The sequence below is a fragment of the Leptidea sinapis genome, chromosome Z (genome assembly GCF_905404315.1).
Source record: "Leptidea sinapis chromosome Z, ilLepSina1.1, whole genome shotgun sequence".
NCBI classification, from domain to species: Eukaryota; Metazoa; Arthropoda; class Insecta; order Lepidoptera; family Pieridae; genus Leptidea; species Leptidea sinapis.
In genome coordinates, this window is record NC_066312.1 from 28821552 (window position 1) to 28844725 (window position 23174).

General features: G+C 33.9%; 1 protein-coding gene across 2 annotated transcripts in view; it reads left to right on the plus strand.

Annotated features, from left to right (window-relative positions):
- Positions 1-1799: 1799 nt before the first annotated feature.
- Positions 1800-23174, plus strand: part of LOC126979215 (G protein-activated inward rectifier potassium channel 3-like) — a 56115-nt gene continuing 34740 nt past the window's right edge. Inside the window, exon 1 of one of the 2 annotated variants that reach the window (XM_050828476.1) lies at positions 1800-1951. The gene's annotated coding sequence lies outside the window, so the exon portion shown is untranslated. The remainder of the gene's footprint in view (positions 1952-23174) is intronic. The other variant, XM_050828477.1, reaches the window with a different exon arrangement.

Genomic DNA, 23174 nt, shown 5'->3' on the forward strand with positions numbered 1-23174 from the left:
TAATCTCTTCAAAAACACAAAAGATTAGAAAGAGCCAACCAAAATATCAAGCTTTCCTGTGTAGCCTAGCTTTTTTCAAATTGGTCAAATCTGTTTCGTGCTTAATTGATCAGCTTTGTCCTAACTACTGTTATGTCGTTATTTCTTACTCTATTTTTTTTCAAAATGACGTCCAATTTGTCCGTAACAGGGCAACCAGAGCAAAGTGTATCTTTGGCATCACATAGCCGATTGAAAACGCTTAACGGTTTCCAATAACTTATCCCTAGTTAAGGATACAATGCTGTCACCATTTATTGATCTTGACCAGCCAGGTGCAAAAGGCATAAAATGCATAAAAGGCATTTATTTTCTCAAAATTGATTCCTTTAGAATTCTTTTTGATGTCTAATAACTAATGTCATCTCTGGTCTGGCGCACCCCAGTATCAGCTCGATCCATTTGACCGCGTGCAACGCAGAGCAGCTCGAATTGTCGGGGACGCAGTGCTCTGTGAACGGCTGGATCACTTGGCGTTGCGTAGAGACGTCGCTTCATTGTGTGTCTTCTACCCCATTTATCACGGGGAGTGTTCCAAAGACTCATTAACCTGATTTCTGCCGCCGAATTCCACCTTCGCACGACACGCCACAAGTTAGTATATCATCCTCACCATTTGGATGTGTGGCGGTCCTCCACAGTGCGGTTTTCAAGGAGCTTTCTTCCACGTACTACAAAGCTGTGGAATGATGATGGATGCTTCCTTGTGCGGTGTTTCCGGGACGATACGACATGGGTACCTTGAAAAAAGCGCGTACACCTTCCTTAAAGGCCGGCAACGCTCCTGTGATTCCTCTGGTGTTGCAAGAGATTGTGGGCGGCGGTGATCACGTAACAACAGGTGACCCGTACGTTCGTTTGTCCTCCTATTCCATAAAAAAAAAACTACTAGATACAACTACCGCTTCGGAAACAAATGGTGCTCTGAGATAGAAGAAGCGGCGCAAGAAACTCAAATAGTAAAAGTCATAGAGATTTTAATGCAAGTATTTAATATTTATTAATATATTAAATGAAAAGACTTTTACCCAGACCTTTTATAATACATACTATAACCATATTGCCTAATGAATAGCCATGATTACTAGATAAGTAATGAAGTCGTGGAAACATACTTTTTAGTGCCTACATTGCTAACGCTGGACGAACCTTAAGTTTTACATCAAAAAAAATGTACTACGGAATTATAAAAAAGGGTATAAATGGTCAAATCAAATCAAAATTACTTTCTTGTTCACTGTAGGGCAAGGAAAAGACACTTATGAATATCAAAAGCCACTTCGGAAAGGGTTGAGCTTTAATGAGAAAAAGTGGCAAGAAATAATTGCCATTCTTTTAAATGAATATTTATAGCTTCATAATTTTCAAATCAATACAATATATGTAAAGTGTTGCAACAAAAATACTCAAACGGCATATACATGTATATGTCTTACACGAGTTAGTAAAAAAAAAGTATTTGTCAATTAATACGTAAAAATAAAAGTTATTGAGTACAGTAGAAGCATGTGTCTATCCTGAGGGATAGCCCATAGATAAACGAAGCGAGAGCGGATGACCAGTATTCACATAAACCTGACTGTTAACATTGCTGTTCATTCAGCGGAAACGGCTTTAAAATCTTATCTTTAGAGGCTAACACTAGGTATGAATGAGTACGCACCGTCAATTGTTTCCGAGCTCGTGGCCAGTGAACAAATAAAGCCAGATTACAATTGGTTGAGGTACCAACAATAAGAGCATGTAGGCAATTGACAGTCATAACTGTCCTTGCGTTCAATCCGCACGCGGGACCCAACTCGATACATCGCGATTTTCATAACAAAACCCTATCGCTTCTAAGGTCATGTTTATGCCAGACAGATGTAGCGGGAATCGCTGAGATTTGCTGCAACCGACAATGTTTCAAACGGTAAGTAAGGACTTTATGTATTGACAACACTCAGCTCGTTTTTCATTTATTGAATTAGGCGAAATCCATAATTATTCAAATGTTGTGAGTCTTCTTGACTGTTTATTCCGCTAACATTAGTCTTTAATCAATTCGACACGTGTTTCGCCTCTACACGAGGCACCCTCAGGAGATGTTTACTCGCCAAATTCTGGCACGAGACATTCCATTCACAAAGAAAATAAATAATAAATACATAGGTGCTACGACGTATGACTTCGCTTAAAAACTTAATGCATTAATACAAAACAAACCTTTATTTTAAAAAAAATACTTTTAGAGGTTTAGTAACATTTTAAGTAAAACAGTAAAAGTTTTAGTTGTGTTTTCATTTCGGATGCACTGTTAATAGTGAATGTTGTATGATATGCAAATTGACACTTCAGTTATCATGTAAACAGTTTACACGATAAATAGATGAGGTTTGTAGTAATTAAGTTTTTATTAAACTTTTAGTTTTTAGGGTATTAAAAAGTAACCAATAGAAACCTTATGACTAAAATAAACTGTCCGTCTGTTCGTATATCTATAAATTTGTAATTAATAAATTCTTACATACATACATACAAATGAAATTTTGACAGAGTATATAGATATTACTATTGGTTAAGTATCATAGGTTACTTAGGGTTAGCTTCATAGGTTTTGGTTTTCAATTTTACAATAAAATACCAGTCGGTATACTAGGATTCGCTGAACACAAATTCAAGATCAGATAATATAGGATATTAAAGCATGGTTCTTGTCTGGTTATTCCACAGGTCACCTAAAATTGTTTAATATTATGTAGTTTAATATTTAAAAGATTGGCTGGGAGTTACTTTCCACTTCTTCTCCCCATGTTAAAGCTTCTTTACGATCTGAAACACTATAAACCCCTTTGAAACTTTATAAGCTTCCTTCTACTGTGTTTCCAGGACGATACGACGTGGGTGAGGTACCTTCAAAAAAGCGCATACACTCTTCAGAAAGACCAAAGAAACTTCTGTGATTCCTCTGGTGTTGGTAGAGAATCTAGGTGGCGGTGATCACTTAACATCAGTTGACCCATACGCTCGTCTGTCCTACCATAAAAAATCTCTTCCATAAAAAAGTAATAAAGCTTCATGACGTCATAAATAATAACAACCAAAATGGCGATTTCCAAATTTACCTTTTTTTTTAAATATGTTCATAGTGCCCTCTCTCGTGCCTATGTTTTGAAAACTATTTAGGAAGGATAACAAGTATTTACACAATCATACATTTGTCAACGTCATGACTCCATTATCTTTAAAAAATAAAGTTTAGGAAACCAACGTTCATTAGCCACAACACTTCTAATTGCAAATTAAAATAATTTTTAAAAGTAACGCTAGGTGGCTGACAGGAAAATACAATACTAATTGTTGCCTTATTTGTAAGCTGACAAAGTCTGTTTTTATTTAAATGAGAAAAACGTTACTATCAAATTTTGATGAGCAGATTTTACCGTCCATATTTTTCTCATACCGGGCGCCTTAAATCGATTCTAAAGGAGTAAACTCCCACTATAAATATTTCTTTTCAATTATTGAATCTACCATGTTATGTTCGAAAAAAGTAGAATCTTGTGAGAAGAATATATGTAAGTATATGAAACTCTTTTAAATCAAATAGAGTATTATACAATGGCTTTTATATACATAACTAATTAGTTTGTAAAGTGCTACAACCGTGCATATATGGATCGTGTTTAAAATATATCAAATATTTCTTAAAATGTAAAATAAATAATAAAATGTATCAATATAAATTATCGTATATTGGATGCATCAACCTTTAGAGCTTTAATTCATTGTTTGTGTAAAGATGGTTCGTGAACATGATAGTCGTGATTACTGTCATAATTAGTAATAGCATCCGACAGATACAATGATTAATTAACTATTAGGCCTTGCACCAAGCAGCACCCGTTCACGAGCTGGCTACATAGTTGCCTTCGCACATACGACCCGGCATACGACAATGGCGCAAGCAATGTCATTTCAGTGAGCATGACGAACCATGTTATAGCATACCTATGCATGATAAGTACAAAGTTACAAAATTCCTGCTCACAAAGCAAGCCGACATAATAAGATTTTATATTATGTAATTACAGTGGGTTTTACATAAACCAAAGGTGGTGGCTGGATCGTCTTGTTACCGGGAGGTCTGCTTGATGTGTTTTTTATTATTATTATTATTTCGTTTAAAGTTAAAGTTATTATATATTTTATTTTATGAAATGCTCACATAATGCCTCTATTTATTTTCGGTATGTGGGGATTGATGCATCTACTATACTCAATAACTCTTGTGTTTTTAAGTATTATTTTTTTCTTTTTCTTTTTTGACTGACTCGTGTAAGCCATTAAGTTTTTGACATTTGAGTATTTTCGTTGCGTCACTTTGCATATATTGTAATTGAAATGATTTGTAAAACAATTAAAATGTAAATCTTGACTTAAAAGAGTGGCAATGAGTTTCTTGCTACTTCTTCTCATTACCTCAACCCTTTACAAAGTAGCGGTAAATTCAATAAGTAACAATATTTTAATTTTTTTTTGACATTCATAAGTGTGATTTCCGTGACCTAAATGAATAAAGTATTTTTTGAATTTGAATTTCAAAATAATACAATTATATTCATAGGATTATACAATCTTAATATTATGAAGAATTATTATTAGGTGGACCAGAAGCATCTATTTTCCATACTTCTTTTCAAAATTATTTCTCGACAAGCTAATTCTGAAAACAATGTCAGCATCATGTAATATTATCACTTTATTTCATTCAGTCATTAAATTTCAAAGGGATCTCATGTTTTCGTTTTACTTATAATTAATTCGTTATTATTTTAATTTACCAGTGGGATGCTCCTTTGCACAGGATGCCGCCTAGATTATGGGTATCACAACGGCGCCTATTTTAATATGTAAACATTACTGTGTTTCGGTCTGAAGGGCACCGTAGCTAGTGAAATTACTGGGCAAATTAGACGTCTCAAGGTGTCGAGCGCAATAATTGCAGTGCCGCTCAGAATTGTTGGGTTTGCTAATGGGTTGGGCGTATCAATTTCCATCAGCTGAACGTCCTGCTCGTCTCATCCCTTATTTTCATAAAAAAATTGCAATAATAAACTGATGGCCTCATATAAATAGGTGAAGTGTCATTGTTGCGCTTGTTGGCATCTAATTTTACACTGAGTCATACATGCGCTTCTTATTAGATCGTGGGCAGGTCATCCCTACTCCGATACTTACTGGCACAATGTACATCCTTTAAATTATTGCAACATCTGATATATATTTCTGAAGCAGTAATGTGTAAACATTATTGTTTCGGTCTGAAGGTCGCCGTAGCTAGTGAAATTACTGGGCAAATGAGACTTAATATCTTATGTCTCACGGTGACGTGCGCAATTGTAGTGCGACTCAGAATTTTTGAGTTTTCCAAAAATCCTGAGTGGCACTACATTGTAATGGGCAAGGTGTATCAGCTACGATCAACTGAACGTCTTGCTCGTCCCGTACCTTAGTTTAATAAAAATAAAATAAATAAATAAAATATTTATGTTATTATAGTGTTATTGATAATATTATAAATGGTGATCCAGCGATGACTTAGCCGTAGTAATTCTTTTGACATGGTTTTGTGCGAATGAAGGAGTATAACGATAAATAAAAATCTATAAATAAAGGACACTCAAAGGAATAGGATTGACAAAGGTGATAACAGAAAAAACATATGGGAATAGAAAAGGAGTAAACCATTGATCTTATGGTTAAACAAACTATATAACATTGGATTGCTATAGTCTAAATATTCACAGATATACTAGAACACATGGATCGTATTATAATACGCTTCGATATGGTGGCTGGATGATCTTGTTACCGGGTCTGTTTGATGTGTTTTTATTATTATTATTATTTCGTTTAAAGTTAAAGTTATTATATATTTTATTTTATGAAATGCTCACATAATGCCTCTATTTATTTACGATATGTGTGGATTGATGCATCTACTATACTCAATAACTCTTGTGTTTATGAGTATTAATTTGCTTTTTTTCCTTATTTTGACATACTCGTGTAAGCCTTTCAGTTTTTGACATTTGAGTATTTTTGTTGCGTCACTTTGCATATATTGTAATTCAAATGATTTGTAAAACAATTAAAGTGTAAATCTTGACAAAAGAGATTGGCAATGAGTTTCATGCTACTTTTTCTCATAAGCTCAACCCTTTACGGAGTAGCGGTAAATTCAATAAGAAACAATATTTTTATTTTTTTTTGACATCATAAGTGTCATTTTCGTGACCTACATGAATAAAGTGTTTTTGAATTTGAATTTGATAGTGGAAAGCAATCCGAAAAATATCACGATAAAATATGGGTTTACAGTTCTGTGTTGTAGCTATATTATATCTATCATCCATATTCAAATTCAAATTAAAAATTTTGAGATATTTTCGCTATTATAAAACAAAGTCCTCCGCTGCGTCTGTCTGTTCGCGATAAACTCATAAAATACTGCACCGATTTTCATGCTGTTTTCAACAATGGATAGCGTGGTTGTCGAGGAAGGTTTTAGTATATAATTTAGGTGTCGGATAAACATAAGCCGTCTGGGAGCTTTCAACGCAAACGCTGTGAAATCCCTTGATTTATAACAAAATAATATATTGTAGAATTGTGTATCTTATATAGATCTACAGAAATGTCCGCGATAGCATATCTCTATCTCTTAAAACTTGATAACATACTATATCCATTTTAATACTTTAAGCAATTATAAAGCGATAGTGCTAAAACAAATACAACATTAATCCTTATCATTTTATAACTACATAATCAACTTTGATTACACATTTCCGATGACATTTGGGCTACATTATTCTTGAATACTTACATAATTTTCTTTTCTATTGACAGAACAGCGTCTGTCGGGTAAGCTAGTATACAACGTGTAACAAAATATTCCGTAAAAATATAATTAGTTATCAAAGCCAAAAATTTTGTAAAGCTTAGTAAGATGTCATGTCAGGAAACCAAATTATTAAACAGAAAGGCCTACGTACCTATTTTACTTAATAATTGTCTACTTTAATAGTTTTTCTATTTTTCATTCATAAATGTTTGCTACCTCAATACAAGGATGTCATTATACTTAAGTACCTAGTGGCTTAAAAAAATGTCAAGGTGGAAGAAATGGTTATGTGAACGACTGAGTGTATTTCTTCGATTGCCCAACTCTTCAAGGTAGTGTATCAAATCTTATATGTCACCTCGGGGAGTGTTCTCGTTGACCCCAGGTGTTTGGGCCCGGGATGTGGCCACAGTCTTATACTCTAGAATGATGTGTGCCGCTGTCTCTTCTGCCTGCATGCAGGCTTTGCATAGTGGACTGTCGTTGACACCTATTTCAAAGAAATGCTTGTCAAAGGGCCGTGACCCGTTAATACATGAATTATTTTACTTAACCTTGGTCGTGGGAGTTTTACCAGGTTGTGAGAGAGCTTGGAGTCGATTTGAGGTAGAGCTTCTTTTGCTTGTATAACCACTCACTTTCATCCAGTATTTATTATGTAGGTTCTTGGTGTGTATGTCCTCGGGCGGTTGCCTCACTATTTCCCATCTCACGAGCCTCTTGCCCATTTGCTTTCGCATTTCTTGTTTTCAGTTTAGGTAACTTCATTTATAACTTTCTACAATTTTCGTAGTGGAGCTTACTACGAAAATTTACATAATATTTCAGCAATTTGATTGTGCATGTTTTACTACACTAATACGAATCTTTGTAATAACTCGTTTTCAAACTAGTATAAATGTGTTTTGGGATCTGTGTCAATAGTGCAACTATTTTTGAGTCTGATATTATTGCTTTTAATTTTTTTAGTGACGTCGACTTTACATAAAGTTAACTATAGCTTTGAGTCTGGCGGTAGTGATTAAATTAGTTGGGTTACTTTTCCCTAAAAAATTCTGACTTTTTCGATTAAAAATTTATATTTTAACACTGGGAAGCCTTCATGGAACATAATCCCCGTTATTCCGTCCAACAGTAGAATGCAACCGTTATTGTGTTTGGGTTTTAGGAACGGAGTAGCTAGTGAAATTACTTTGTTCAATACAGAAGGTACTAGAACCAGTGCTATAACTTCATACAAGAGCGCCGAATCAACGCACGTACACTTACACACAATTTACACGGCCACTAAGCAATCTTGGGAAAACAAAATAATTGAGTGCCACGCTGCTGTGCGTAGTCGTAGTCTGAGTTAAATTAGCTGCGCCGCACCGTCGGCGTCGTTAATCTTTGTGTGTATGTGTCAACCCTAGCGCTCCGCTTAGACGTAGGTATAAATTTCAAGGAGACCGCTGAGTTACGCTTCTGTTCTATTACTTGTTGTTGTTAGTGGCCTAATAAGACCTAACATCTTATGTTTCAAAATGACTAGCAAAATTTTATTGCGATGCCACCCAGAGTTTTGAGTTTTTCAAGGATCCTGAACGGCATTCAATTGGAGAGGACGTATCTCTTACCATTAGGAGAAAACAGAAAGGTCATACTCATCTCCCCACTTCAAGAATAAATTTCTCTTAAAAAAAAAAAAAATTTTATTTCTTCTTTTTTTTAAAATCTGTAAGATGCTATAGTTAATTCGGTAAACAGGGAGTTATTGAACAGTGGTCAACACTGAGCTGTCAACACATTTTGATATTCTCAACTTTTTTATTCTAGTCACAAGAAAATCTCTGGACAATGCTTCATAAACATGGCGAGCCTATATTATGTAGGTATCTATCCTAATTTATCTACAGCATTTTTGCGCACGGGTTAAACAGAATTTATTTTTATTGCTTTTATATCTAGAAATAAGAATAAGAATAAAAAACAGTTCTGAATTTGCTTTTATGAGTAAAAACTGGGAGAATTAAAATCAATCAAAATATACAGAAAATTGACAAAGGGATGTTAAAAGATACCGAACACCCATTTATCATATATTTCTTAAAATGGAAGTTTTGAAATAGAGTTAAAATGTTGAAAAATTAATAGTTTTACTTTTCCTCTCATGTTCTGTACAAGTTTCTCGTATTAATCCCCAAATATAGTCTCCCATCAGGCTTTCAGTAAAATGGCCTTAGTATCGTCTCTCAAATGTCATTATACCTTCCCATTCCCCTGGTTTCTCCGAATAAGCTTCCATACTTTAACTTAATTCAATTGACAATTTAACATATATGCATCTTTAGAGTCATTCTATATCCGATGGTGTAAAAAATCGTAATTCATATCAGTGTGGACTACATAGATTTCATTTTTAATGTTCGATTGTGAAAGCTTTTGAAAAAAGTCTTCAAATCATGATTTGGCTTTACTTATTGTTTCATCATCATCATCGTCATTAGCCGAAAGGCCAGATCGTCGGTCCATCCTGTGAGGGGCCTACCAACACTGCGTCTTCCGGTACATGGTCGCCATTCCAGGACTATACTGCCCCAACGGCCATCTGTCCGTCGAACTATGTGCCCTGCCCACTGCCACTTCAGTATCGCAAAGATTTGGTCTATGTCAGTTCTTTGGTTCTCCTACGGATCTCCTCATTTCTGATTTCTGATTCGATCTCGCAGGGAATCTCCTAGCCCTCTCCATTGTCCTCTGAGCGACCATAAGCTTTCTCATAAGGCCCATAGGTAGCGAGCACGTCTGCGTAATTAATTGTTTAATAAGACCCAATTAAATATGCAATGGCGATATTAATAGTTTTAGGATCGACAATTGCTTCCCATTTAATATTGTATTTACCTACATCCTACTCAGTACGTATCGGCCAATGTTTGTCGGTAGTGAGCGGCAACATTTCTACTGTCCCACAGGGAAAAATATAATAATAATAAAATAATATTGACATACTCTTACACAAACTATCTTGCCCCAAACTAGGCATTGCCAGTACTATGGGCTTACTACAGTATACTTAGGTACTTAAACATACATAAATACAAATAAACATCCATTACCTGGAAACAAACATTCATATTCATCATATCTCTGTCTGCACCTATCGGAATTTGAACCCGGGACCTCTAGGTCAGTAGGCAGGGTCACTAACCACTGGTCTATAGGGGTCGTCTTGACCTTGCATTCCAGTAAAAAACACACCATCTTGAATTCTTCACTAACTATCCACTTGGTTATCATATATTGCAAGCATTTTTATACCGTCATAATTTGAAGACAGGCATTCATTGAAAATGAAAATCAAAATGGTCAAATCGCTCCATGTTCTTAAAAAGCAAATATTTTCGATTTGTAATCACATTATATATAGTGTTTAAGACCCATGCGCAAACAACTTTTTTTTTGTTTCCCGGTGTAATTGGCCCGTTAGATTATTTTATTATAACCTCCAGTTCAGTGCCTGGTTATAAAAACATACCTATTAATGTAATTTTTGCTATTATGCAAAAGCAATGTACTTATAAGTTCTTTTTCAAGTATTTTTTCATATATCTTTTTTACTGAGCCTTATAAACCAATTAATTATAAAGGTTTTAAGCCAATATGTGATTCATGAATTCATATGTATTTATAGTTTAATTACGATATTATATTTCTGAGACAATTACTCAATAGAATAAAAACGCGGTCTTCCTTATAACTCTTAGAGGTAAACATGATTTCCGTGAGAACTGAGGGTCGAAAACCAAATGACGACCTGCTTAAAATAGCAGTACTTTATTATTTAGCCATTTGAAGCAGGAAGTCTGTATTTTAGTACTCGTCGTACCAAGTAGCAATTGACGAAAAAACGTTACATTACGCCTGGGACTATTCAACAGCAATACGTCAGTAACTAGTATATTTCAAGTCAGCAAACCCACTATTTTAAGGGCGATAGTGTTTTTTGGATCCAGACTGGAGTGAGGGGTTCAAAGTACGACATTAATAGTGTATTGCTCAGTTTCACTTTTTTTTATAGAAGAGGAGAACAAACTAGTGTAAGGGTCACTAGACAAACTAGTTAAGTGATCACCGCCACCCACATTCTCTTGTAACACCAGAGCAATCACAGGAGCGTTGCCGGCCTTTAAAGAAGGTGTAAGTGCTTTTTTTGGAAGGTATCTATGTCATATAGTCCTGGAAACACCGCACATTGCTTGTACTGTACTCATTCCACAGCTTTGTTGTACATGGAAATAAAGTGCCTTGAAAACCGCACTCTGGAAGAACGCCACGCCACACACATCTAGATGGTAGGGATGATATTCTAATTTATGGCATGTCGTGCGAAGATGGGTTACGGCGATAGGAATCAGGTCAAACATCTCTTCGGAACACGCTCCGTGAATGATGCGGTAGATGACACACAATAAAGCGACGTCTCTACGCATCGCAAGGTGACCGAGCCGTTCACACCAGCACTGGAATCCCGAATATTCGAGCAGCTCTACGTTCCACGCGGACAAATAGTTCGATCTGATAATGGAATGCGTCAGTCAGCCTGCTTCTTCGAAGCCAATTGGTCACTAGTATTCCGCTACTAGGCGAAGCTTTAGGTGAGGTTTGTCGAAAAGGCTGTGATACGACAAATGGATTTTTTTGTGGTAAATTTGAGTCTTCTAGACCTCCTTAGTATTTTGAATTTAAACCACTAGGCTATTGAAGTTTTTCTTTAATCTTTCTTTCTAAAATTTGAGTCTCTAAGGTAAATTAATTCAACTTTTGCAATTTTTTTGCATGTAACACTGTTAATATTAAATACATTATCTATTATTTAGTTTCGCATAATTTTTAAAACAATGAATAATTATTTTTATCGAGCACAAAGGCACAAATGTGTACTTACATTGTTATATCATTTATGTTGAATGTCATAACATCCTTTATGATTTTGGTAATTAAAAATTCACTATGATGTAGAACGCAAGAGGAAATCGCGATTCAAATTCAAAAATCTGTATAATACATCTAACATGTGATAAAATTTCAATTATATTTACATAAAAAATAAAACATAGCATATTCACAGCAAATCAGTGATTTTAATTTTACTTACCAATATATGTTACAAACTCCTGTTTGAAACTGTAAGATAATAATAAAATATATTTATATAGTTCTTGTAAGTGAGACGTGTCTTGGCCTTCCTTGAGCAGCCTTCTCCAGGAATTTTTATTATTTCATCAATTCATCGTTCTTTTGAATATGCTTTGGCTCGATTGCTTTATCTCCATATTCATGTCATGGGCTTTCATCGCATAAGATTTATGAGTAAGTTTTCTGATTTTTCTTATCATTCAACCAATATTTACAATACTCATTATAATAATTACACATATTAATAAGTATTACTACGTGGAAGTCTAGCAAAACACCTGTCAAAATTTACATTAAATTTAATCATCATAAATAGCCTGGAAGCATCCATTCCCACATTTTGGTGTCATTTGATCATTGTCATTGATATTTAAACAATATACACCTAATAACAATAACCCTGGTGGCTTGGGCACTTAGAATGGCGCTGGTGTGGGACGCGACTTGCGTCGACACTCTGGCTTCTTCTCATGTCCAAGTTACGTCAGTTGGTGCTGGGGCTGCTGGTTCCACTGCCAAAGACAGCAAGTGTCGCAAATAAGTTAGTCCCAGACACCACTAGACACTTGGCCCATGTAGCCCGAAGCGTGGGGAATCTACAAAGTACTATATTCTCGCCTCAATTATAGGGTTACTGGAAACCCAAGCGCTGGCATCTATTTCGGCCAACGGATCAACCTAGCTATCCAACGCGGAAATGCTGCCAGTATTCACAGTTCACTTCCCCGTAATGATAGTTTTAATTAAATGTAATCATAGTATTAAGAATTTGGTTCTAAGTTTTGTTTTAAGAAATCCTAAGTCAATAAACAATATCAATCTACCATATGTCAGGTAGCATAGAGTTATAGAGTTCGGCAACAGAGTCATTAATCTCGTAGAAGGTAATTAACTCTGACCTCCACGCTGAGTGGACCACGTCTTAAACTAGAGTTTGACAAATGCACAACGTCACAATCATAATATGTCTTGTTGACCTAATTGCCCACGTTTACTGCTTACGATTTATTTTACACTAATTGCCTGCAAAACATGACCCTTAGCATATTATATTTTTATAGCTTATATTTAGTCTGGCCATAAATACAGTCACAATTAAAAAGAAACAAAATTATACATTTGAATTTAGAACCTGTCATTTTTAAATGACTGTTCATTGATTTTTCTCATTTTGACGCCAATACATTGTACTTACAATATTTTGCGATATTAAAATGGAGTGGGTGAGTACATTACACAAAGTGGGTATGGGGTTTAATTTAGTTATTTTAATATTTCGTCCGATGCTAATGCCATCATTGTACTGCTGAAGAGTGCAATTCGCGCTATTTATAACCTAGGTTCTATAGAATCATCAAGGGAAATATTTAAAGAAATAAACTTTTTAGCTGTTGCGTCTCAATATTTTCTTAATAATGTTATGAATGTTCATTGGTATATTAGTAAATACAAACACAAACATACACTCAAAAAGAGAGACGGAAAGACGTACAAGATAATTATACATATAAATATATATACATAAATATCCATTACTCGGAAATAAGCATCCATATTCTTTAAATAAATGTTTGCACCTACCGAGATTCGAACCCGGAACCTATAGCTCAGTTTGCAGGGTCACTAACCACTGGGCTATATGGATCGTCATATATGTACGTAAAGAGTTTTCTTTTTTCCTTTACGGCCTTACAAATAAACTTGGTCTAACGTAATACCTGAGAATAAATCAAAAGTAAGCAAAGTGTTTACAAATAGACATTTTGTTTTTGATTGGTTTATTCGGACGTATAAAGTTTCCCGTGTTTATTTGCAAGGCTGATTGACATTCGGAAAACTTTAAAATTTTCATTGTATTGATAGTGTTGTCAGTGATATAGACAACGAAAACTCATATATATTTTTTATAATCGCTTATAAAATGCTTGCAAAATACCTTTACTGATTTATTTACGGTGTATGTGGATGATGCAGCTACAGTATAAATAACCTTTGTTTTGTATTAATATATATAATAATAAATAATATAATAATAAATATCTATTTATTTTCTCCTCACAAAGATCTTAAAGCTAAAACAGTACAGTAGTGTTACATTTTTTAACAGATAGTATTTTGTGAGGAGCTGGTGTCTGAAGTAGGTTGACCCTGTATTACAGATCACCAGGACCTCACCCCCAGATATAAGTATCACAACGATTAAAATAGTATACATCTGTACTAGTAGCTAGAAGAGCAACAATAGATAATAAAATTAGATGACTTTAAATTTGTAAATTACTTGTAATATAATGTGTGTGTGTGTGTGTGTGGGCGTACTCTACTCTCAGTTACTATTAGTGTAGAAGGTTTTCAGTAGAGCTATAGTCCATTTTCTGTAACCACTCTGTCAAGATACGCTTGCATTTAGTTCTGTTGAGGTGGTAATTGACAGCACTTTGTTTACCTTATTGTAAAGGTAAGGTATTACCTTGAAGACAGAAGAATCTTTGGGAGAATCTCGTATTAAACAATAATTTTTCACAGATTCTATTTTTTCGCCGTTTCGCTTTATTTTTTTCCGGATCGTAACTGGTAAGGCTATGTTTTTTTAAAACTGTGTGCAGGATATAAAGCTAACGCACAGTTAAAACCTTAGATATAGTTTATAGAGTTATGTAGTGGGATGGTAGATTTGTAATAAGTTACTTACTTTTAATATAGCTCTTTGGGCCCTTTCTATTTTAAGAAAGTGTGAAAGAGTGATGCAATACGTTAATATCGACTGACACAAAGCTTGATATATGGACTTTTTTGACTTACTCGTGTAAGGCATTGACTATTTGACGTTTGAGTATTTTTGTTGCATCACTTTACATAATATATTGTAATTGAAATGATTTGTAAAACGAAGAAATTGTAAAAAAATATTTAAAAGAGTGGCAATGAGTATCTTGCTACTTCATCTCACTAGCTTAGATAACCCTATATGAAGTAGCGGTATCTAAATTCATTAAGCATCAAATTTTTTTGTGGTGGTGTTTTTCAATATCTAGTGATTTTGTTTTTTTTTAATGAAAATAAGGGTCGAGATGAGCAGGACTTTTAGTTGATGGATTACCATCAATTATGATACGACCTGCCCATTACGATGCAGTGCCGCTAAGGATTCTTGAAATACCCAAAAATTCTGGGTGGCACTACAACTGCGCTCGTCACGTTGAGACATAAGATATCAAGTCTCATTTGTCCAGTAATTTCTCTAGCTACGGCGCCCTTCAGACTGAAACACAGTAATGCTTACACAATACTGCTTCACGGCAGGAATAGGCGCCGTTGTGGTATCGATAATGATTGATTTGATTTAGTTTATTCTCAGGTATAAAAGTATACCAAGGTTATTTGTAAGGCGGTTAGGGATTAAAGAGGAGGTGTGTTAAGATACAATACAGAGTGTGTTGCGAAAAACTGAAGCGCACAAACTCGAGCCAAGCAGACTGATTACCAAGGTTTGCCGCAAACTCAGTACGATCTTAACTGCAATAAAGGAATGTACGTCCGTCTAGGCAACGCGGAAATAGTCCTCATCCGTTTCTGTTTTACAAGGACATCAGAATAGTCAACTTGTATCTTGCCAAGTGTTATTGAAACACTAGCCTGGCTCCGTGACGTTGTCTGCGTTCTATGACGTTCTATATAAATAGACAAATCAAGTCGCATAAAAACAAAGCTGAAATATGGAACATGCCACAAATTACCCCATAATAAGCTTCGATTGTTTTATCTATACATTGCCGCATTTACTCCAGTTGTTTCAAATGTTCTTGGTGTAGAAGTAGTAATGAAAAACATTAATTCAGTTTAGGTTATGTATGTTGAATAACTGCGGATACTTAACTAAGGCGAAAAGTGTGCTCACATTTAAGCACGCTTTTTCCGTTCCGCTATCAGACTGCGAATTGTATGTCCTTAGATTAAGGATTGGTATCCGCTGCTCTCTTAATTAGATACCGCTGGCGTAGTCGCAATGTGCGGTAACTGTTACTACGCCAAGTGGACATATTCGAGCCAGTCAACCAGCCAACAATGAGTGACGTTGATGTGCCACATGTTCTGTTAAAATTTGCTAACAATTCAAACTAAGATGCCGTTTTAGTAGTAAACTTTGTAAAAATAATACTACAGTAATTATCTTCAGTAAGGATTTTGTATTTTAATAATTTTAATGTAAAATAACACGAAGCGTATGTTACAAAATTTGAAATATGCTATTGTGTGTGAAGATGCCACTCACACAAGCATCTAATAGTTGCCGTATTAAAAAAGCTATTGTTCTTAGGTAGTGCGGTATCTAGTTGGAGCGTACCGGAGACTAATCCTTAATCTAAGGATATGTCCTTAAATGTGTACGTCATTGGCGCTCCATTAAACGGTTTGAGTGACTTTTTTTATCTATTTATTTCATAATATCTACAGCACATAACATCACTTATTTGCTAAAGTGTTGTATAACAAAACATGGGCCAACATAGATTTTATATTATTTAGGCAAGACAAAATTCTTAAATAGCTTCCTAAAGATAAACTGAAACAAGAAAACAAAGTGAGTACGTTTAACATTCAGTTTATTTACGTGTGTGTGTGGGGTATGTGTGGTCATGTGGGGTATGTATGGGTATGTATGGGTATGTGTATATCTTATGTGAGGCATTTGATTATGATGAGAATTTTATAGATGATAGAATTTTATAGTGATAATGGAATCTAATTGAAATAACAATAATCGTTACTTAGCTTATACAAGTACTACCTACGGAGTCCCTCGGGATCTTATGAAGTTTTTATGTCTTCATCTAATAAATATTATTCAATCACTTAGATTAATTAAGCTAAGCTCTTTTAAATTGTCTTTAAAAATATTTCATTTCAAATACTTAATCTACCATATGGTTTAAAAAAAGTAGAGCTCGTGAGAAGAAGAACAAGAACGGCCACTGTTTTATGCTTTTGTAGTCTGTATTTTGTTCACGTGTTTTACAAAATCTCATTATTATTGGTTGAGTAGCTAATAATGTTTGTTAAAATAAGTCGCGCACATTCTGAATAAAAAATGAAAGTAATTCTTCTAAATACAAAATGTTACTAAATAGGAAAATATAACACTTAACCATAATGTCAGATCATTTATACGTCTTGATAGACTGTACGACAGATGTGAAAACTTCTAAAAAATATTGAGGTTCACAGTTAACCTCTGTATTGAGTAATGCAAGAACACTAATTCAGAGTGACATAATATACAAATCGCGAGTGCTAGACGTAGCTAAGTAAAGTTTAAGCAAAGTCTAAGTATGAGCTATAGATCTCGGACTTAGTAATAGGTTTCGGATTATACACTTTGGGGTGCTTTGGGTACGGTACCCTAAAAATAATATAACAGCACAGTAACTATTTACAAAATTTGCTACTAATATTTCGTAGGCGCTATACGTGGGTGGCTCACCAGCTTATACATACTTCATAATATTATCTTGAGAAGAATCGGCTAGAAAATATATATTTATATATCAAAATACAGTATTAAGATGCCAATTTTGTCATATTTTACCCTGAAAATAATATATATATATATTTTTTTTGGATTATAAACTTTAATTAATTCAATTCAATTCAAGTAAGTAACATTAGATACACTATTAATCTTATACTTATCATTAATCAATTATTCTATATTTTAACAATACAAATTTTTACAAATTTAACACGAAAAGCTGAAAAATACAAAGATAAAAATAAAACATAATATTATAGCTGTGAAGACGTTATATGAATGTTATCACAAGAAATAAGCGTAAGACGAAGGTAATTATAGTTTTATATAAATAGTGTTTCTAATAGTTAGTTAAAATATTTTATATTATTTTAGTTGTCACTAGCATTAAACTAGGCCGGGCCTGTATTTTAATCCTAGTTACTTCCAGATACATTGTTTTTTACAGTTACTTCAATACATAAAAGTGTATATAAGAATTTAACTTATGAAAAACATTTTTTTACAGTTCTACGAGAAAATTAATAATATTTGTCTATCATACATATTACTGGTTAGTACTTGAGCGGTCAGTAATAAAATTGAGGGTATTCTTAAAAACATTTGGGTTGACTACAAAGACTGTTGACTTGGTTTATTTTCATATAATAATATAGTAAGGTATTATTGATTGGGTTTATTTTGAACTTTTAAAAGTAATTATGCATAATAAAGTATTAAAGATAATAAATTTTAAAGATAAATATGTAAGGGTACATATATACTTATAGAAAAACTATACATATTAATTTATTGTAGATGTGAAATATAAGCTATTATTATGCATACTATAATTTTATAAGATAAAGGGTATTAAATAAACAATGAAAATTAAGGAAAATATTTTTTTCTGTATGTTGTGCGTATATCGGTAAGGTAAGTTAGGCTGGATAATTAATAATTTAACGTATAGCTATAGACAAAATTTCAATTTCATCATATTTTTTTTTTAACCAAACAGACAAGATATCGCATTTAGTGTATAATTCACAAGTAGGATACCGAAAGGGTTTGCAAATAATAACCTTTAATAGAGCACGTTGGGCCCGTTCAAGCTTCAAAAAACATGATTTTCGTGCGTTACCCCACGATTTAATACAATAAGTTAATAAGGATTGTGCTAATGCAAAGTAAACATTCCTCAAAAGAGTAAAATCAGCAATATGACGTAAGGTTTTAAATACATTTTGTCTAAAAGAAGTGGTATAGAAACTGTGTCAAAGGCTTTCGCAAGGTCAAGAAAAACGCCCACGCATTTTTCTTTAGCATCAAGATGGGCTGCCACAAATTCTGATAGATCTGATACTGCATCCCCTGTTGATCTTTCTGTCCTAAAGCCATACTGATGCTTAGATAAGATATTTTGTTTATCTAGAAAGGACATAAGTCTTTTACTCATAATTTTTTCAAATAATTTGGAAATAGTCGATAAAACTGAAATAGGGTGATAGCTAACTTAACTCCTCGCCAAAAGCAGCATATGATATGCTTAAATTACACGTACCAGTATCTTCCACTGATTTGAAATTTAAGTATGTTACAGGTAGCGATATAATAAAAAACCTTCAAATTAATTAACCTAAAAAATACAAAAGACCTATGGGGCCATTCGACTAAATTTGTAAAATACATACTTGACATTATAGCACCTGAATTAGCAATAATATTTAATGAATGCATAGATGAGGGTGTGTTCCCTGACCTCATGAAATACAGCAAAGGTATACCTTTGTTTAAATCGGGCAGTTCTTTTGACCCTGCTAATTTCAGACCCATTTCAGTGCTGCCTGTTTTTAGCAAAATTTTTGAAAAACTTTTGCTTCAACAGCTACAAATGCATTTTTGTTAATTAATGAACAAAAATTAGTTTGGTTTCTCTAGGGGCTTATCAACAATTAATGCGGGTACTAGACTCATTGAGCACATCTTTGACGCCTGGGAAGAGTCACAGGATGCATTGGGCATTTTTTGTGATTTGTCAAAAGCATTTGACTGCGTCCACCATGAAACTTTACTCCTAAAACTAAAACATTATGGAGTGAAAAATAGAGCCCTAAATCTGTTAAAATCATATTTAAGCGAAAGAGTTCAGATAGTCGATGTAAATGGCAAACGGTCTTCGGGTAAACCTGTGGGAATAGGTGTTCCACAGGGTTCTATTCTCGGTCCTTTCTTGTTTCTTATATATATTAACGATCTACATTTGTGGTAGATGATAGCCATGAGATTGTATTGTTTGCTGATGATACTTCACTTATTTTTAAAGTGAAGCGACGTGCGGATATTGATGACGAGGTAAGCAATGCACTCTCAAAGATAGTGCGTTGGTTTGAGGCGAATAATCTGCACTTAAACAGTAAAAAAACAAAGTGTTTACGGTTCATTACACTAAACACAGCGGAGGTACAAACCAACGTACTTATAAATGACCAGAGATTGGAATTTGTGGACACTACGGTCTTCTTGGGTATCACGTTAGATAAAAAGCTTCAGTGGGGTCCACATATTACTTATCTAGCAGATGGACTCAGCTCTGCGGCATATGCAGTTAGAAAGATTAGAGAGTACATGAATGTTGCGACCGCTAGATTAATGTACTTTAGTTATTTTCACAGCATCATGACGCACGGTATATTACTATGGGGTTATGCTGCTGACATTGATATAGTGTTTGCACTGCAAAAGAGAGCTGTTCGTGCTATATATCAGCTTGGTTATAGACAGTCTCTCAAAGAAAAATTTAAAGAAATAAATATTATGACTGTTCATTGTCAGTACATTTATGAAAATTTAATATATGTTCACAAAAATCGTCACCTTTTTGCTCTTAATAGTGATTTTCATTATTATAACACTAGAAATAAGGGATTGCTTGTAACTAACTCTAGTAGGCTTCATAAGATACATAATAGCTTTAAGGGTTAATGTACACACTTCTACAATAAAGTCCCAGCCACTGTTCAGGCATTATCTATAAATAAATTTAAATGTTTTATAAAAAAAAATGGCTCTGTCGTAAATCCTATTACTCCTCTGCTGAATATCTAAATGACCAGACAGCCTGGGACTAGATTGTGATTATTTTATAGCGATAGAAATGACTGTACAATATTGTATATTTTTATTGAAAAGAGCGCAAAAAAAAGAATGCTGGGAGAGTTTCTTGCGCTATTGATACTTCTTGGGAATTAATGTTGTGGTTGTATATTTTGAAATTGTTTTAGTTAAGGTATCAACTATTTCTTTAGAACACCAATTGGGATCATTTGAGTTGATAGGCTTAAAGTCTATTTTCTCAATTTCTTTAGCGATCAAATCATATCTTATTTTGTTTTTTGTTATCATGGTATTTTGCGTATTTTTAGTATTTAAACTAATCTTAATAATGACTGCTGAGTGGTCTGTAATCCATGGTGTTATAATAAGAGTCGTGGATGGTAATTTCGTACATCAATGTTTATATCTCCCAATATAGCATTAGTTTTGTGCGTTTTATAAGTATCTAGTAAATTGTCAAGTGAATTCACAAAATTGCTTGTGTTTTTGAAAGAAGGAGAACGGTAGAGGCCTATAACTACTGTATCTGTATTGACTTCAATTAATATGCAAGTTGCATCACTTAGTATGTGTTCTTTTACTACATAATTTAAACCTTGCTTAACATATACAACGATCCCATCGTTTTGATTGGAATTGTTCTCAGTATAGTAGGTATTATATCCTACCAAAGAAGGAAAATAAATTGTTTTAGAATTCCAGGACTCTGTTAATGTGTAAATATCAAAGTTCACATCAATTCTTGTTAGTAATACTAGTAATTCTGAAAAATTGCGAGAGATACTTCTAATGTTCTGTGTAAGGATTTTAAGGTTTGAGGTATCATTCGGGGATATTAACAATTCTTTACATGATTCAGGACGACATTCATATGCGTCCCAGGCAGATATTTTATCCAGGTCTTTATCTAGAGTTTTATTATTTGCTACATTGAATTTTATATTTGATTAAACATGACTTTTGAAATCCTATCGGTAAGGGTTTGAGATTATATATTATGTCCCTAAGTGTATTGTTACCCAGTTCCTGCATGTTTAGATTAGTTGGTGTTTTTACTAACAGTTTCTTACCTTGAGAGAAATACAATAAATATGAGTATATGCACAACTTATACAGAAATAATGGAAAATTATTTGTAATCAACAAAATCGAATCTAGTCACTTTTTGCTTCTGAGACTGATTAACTGAAATTCGTTTTTGATTGCCATGTGTTGCGATTGATCGGTTTTCCTCAAAAATATTTTACCGTTACTTACCCAACAGTACTTAAATTCTTCTGTCTTGGCTAAGTCACGCGCTAGATAGAATAGTCTTCGTGCTTTGTAAGTGCCTCAGATATATAGATAGGTTTTTTATCACCGTCTAATCCTAAAACAGAAGTATTCAAGCGAGAGTTGGGGTGTTGTTTAATATACAATTATACACCTTTGATGACATTATGTTTTACTATATTAGATGTGAATACAGTCACAATGGTATTGTTACCTCCTTTGCCACGTATTACGTATATATCTTTTAGTTCTCGTTTCTCTATACCAACATTTAGAGCCTTACAGGTTTTAACTACGGTACTGGACAGCTCATCCTTATTTTCATAGTTTTTCATAGAAGGAATATTTATTATTTCGATAGATAATGATTTTAGTGGACGATTTAATTCTTCTACTTTTTGTTCAAGAATTTGGATGTGTGAAATATGGTCTTTGCGTTCACTTTCTAATAATTCCATTTTCTTCCTCATAGCTTCATACTGACAATTCAAATTTTAAGGCTTTTTCAATTTCTATGTTAGATTCTTTTATTTGAGTATTTTGATGTTTGATTTCGGCTACGTCATTTACCAGTTTATTAAGTAGATAATTTTCGTTATTCTTCCATTCCGCCAGTATATTCTTGATATCCTCCGTCGTGCATGACTGCTGCTCTTACTGCTGCGCTGTGTCACTCTTTCATGAGTTTTTTTTTGTGCTATGTCAGAGTCTGACATAGTATGCTGTACATCTCGATTTACAGGAGATCTGATTAATTTCGACATTTTTCAATATACCTAAGTATCTTGAGTTCAGAGTTTATGTGGTCGCACAAAGTATCTGATTTGCAACGAAAAAACTTGGTTTAGTTTACCTTGGTTGTTTGTGGATATCGGTATTGAGTTCCAATTTGTGCAATTCTTTAAGTTGTTATTCTAAGTTTTGTGCTATATTTTGAAGTGTTTCTGTTTAGTGCCACACTTTTCAAAGCTCGCCGTAGAAGAACCTTCCGGTGAATGTCGTCTTTTTAGTTATGAGTAACTGGTGAGTGGTTTTTCACTGATCGGTGGCAATAAAAACTTATTTCTAGTTTCAAACTGAATATTAAAGAAGATAGCAAGTTTTTTAAATAGTACTTTATTAAATATACTTACTTTGCAACTTTCTCGAAAAACAAACAAAATAAAATAC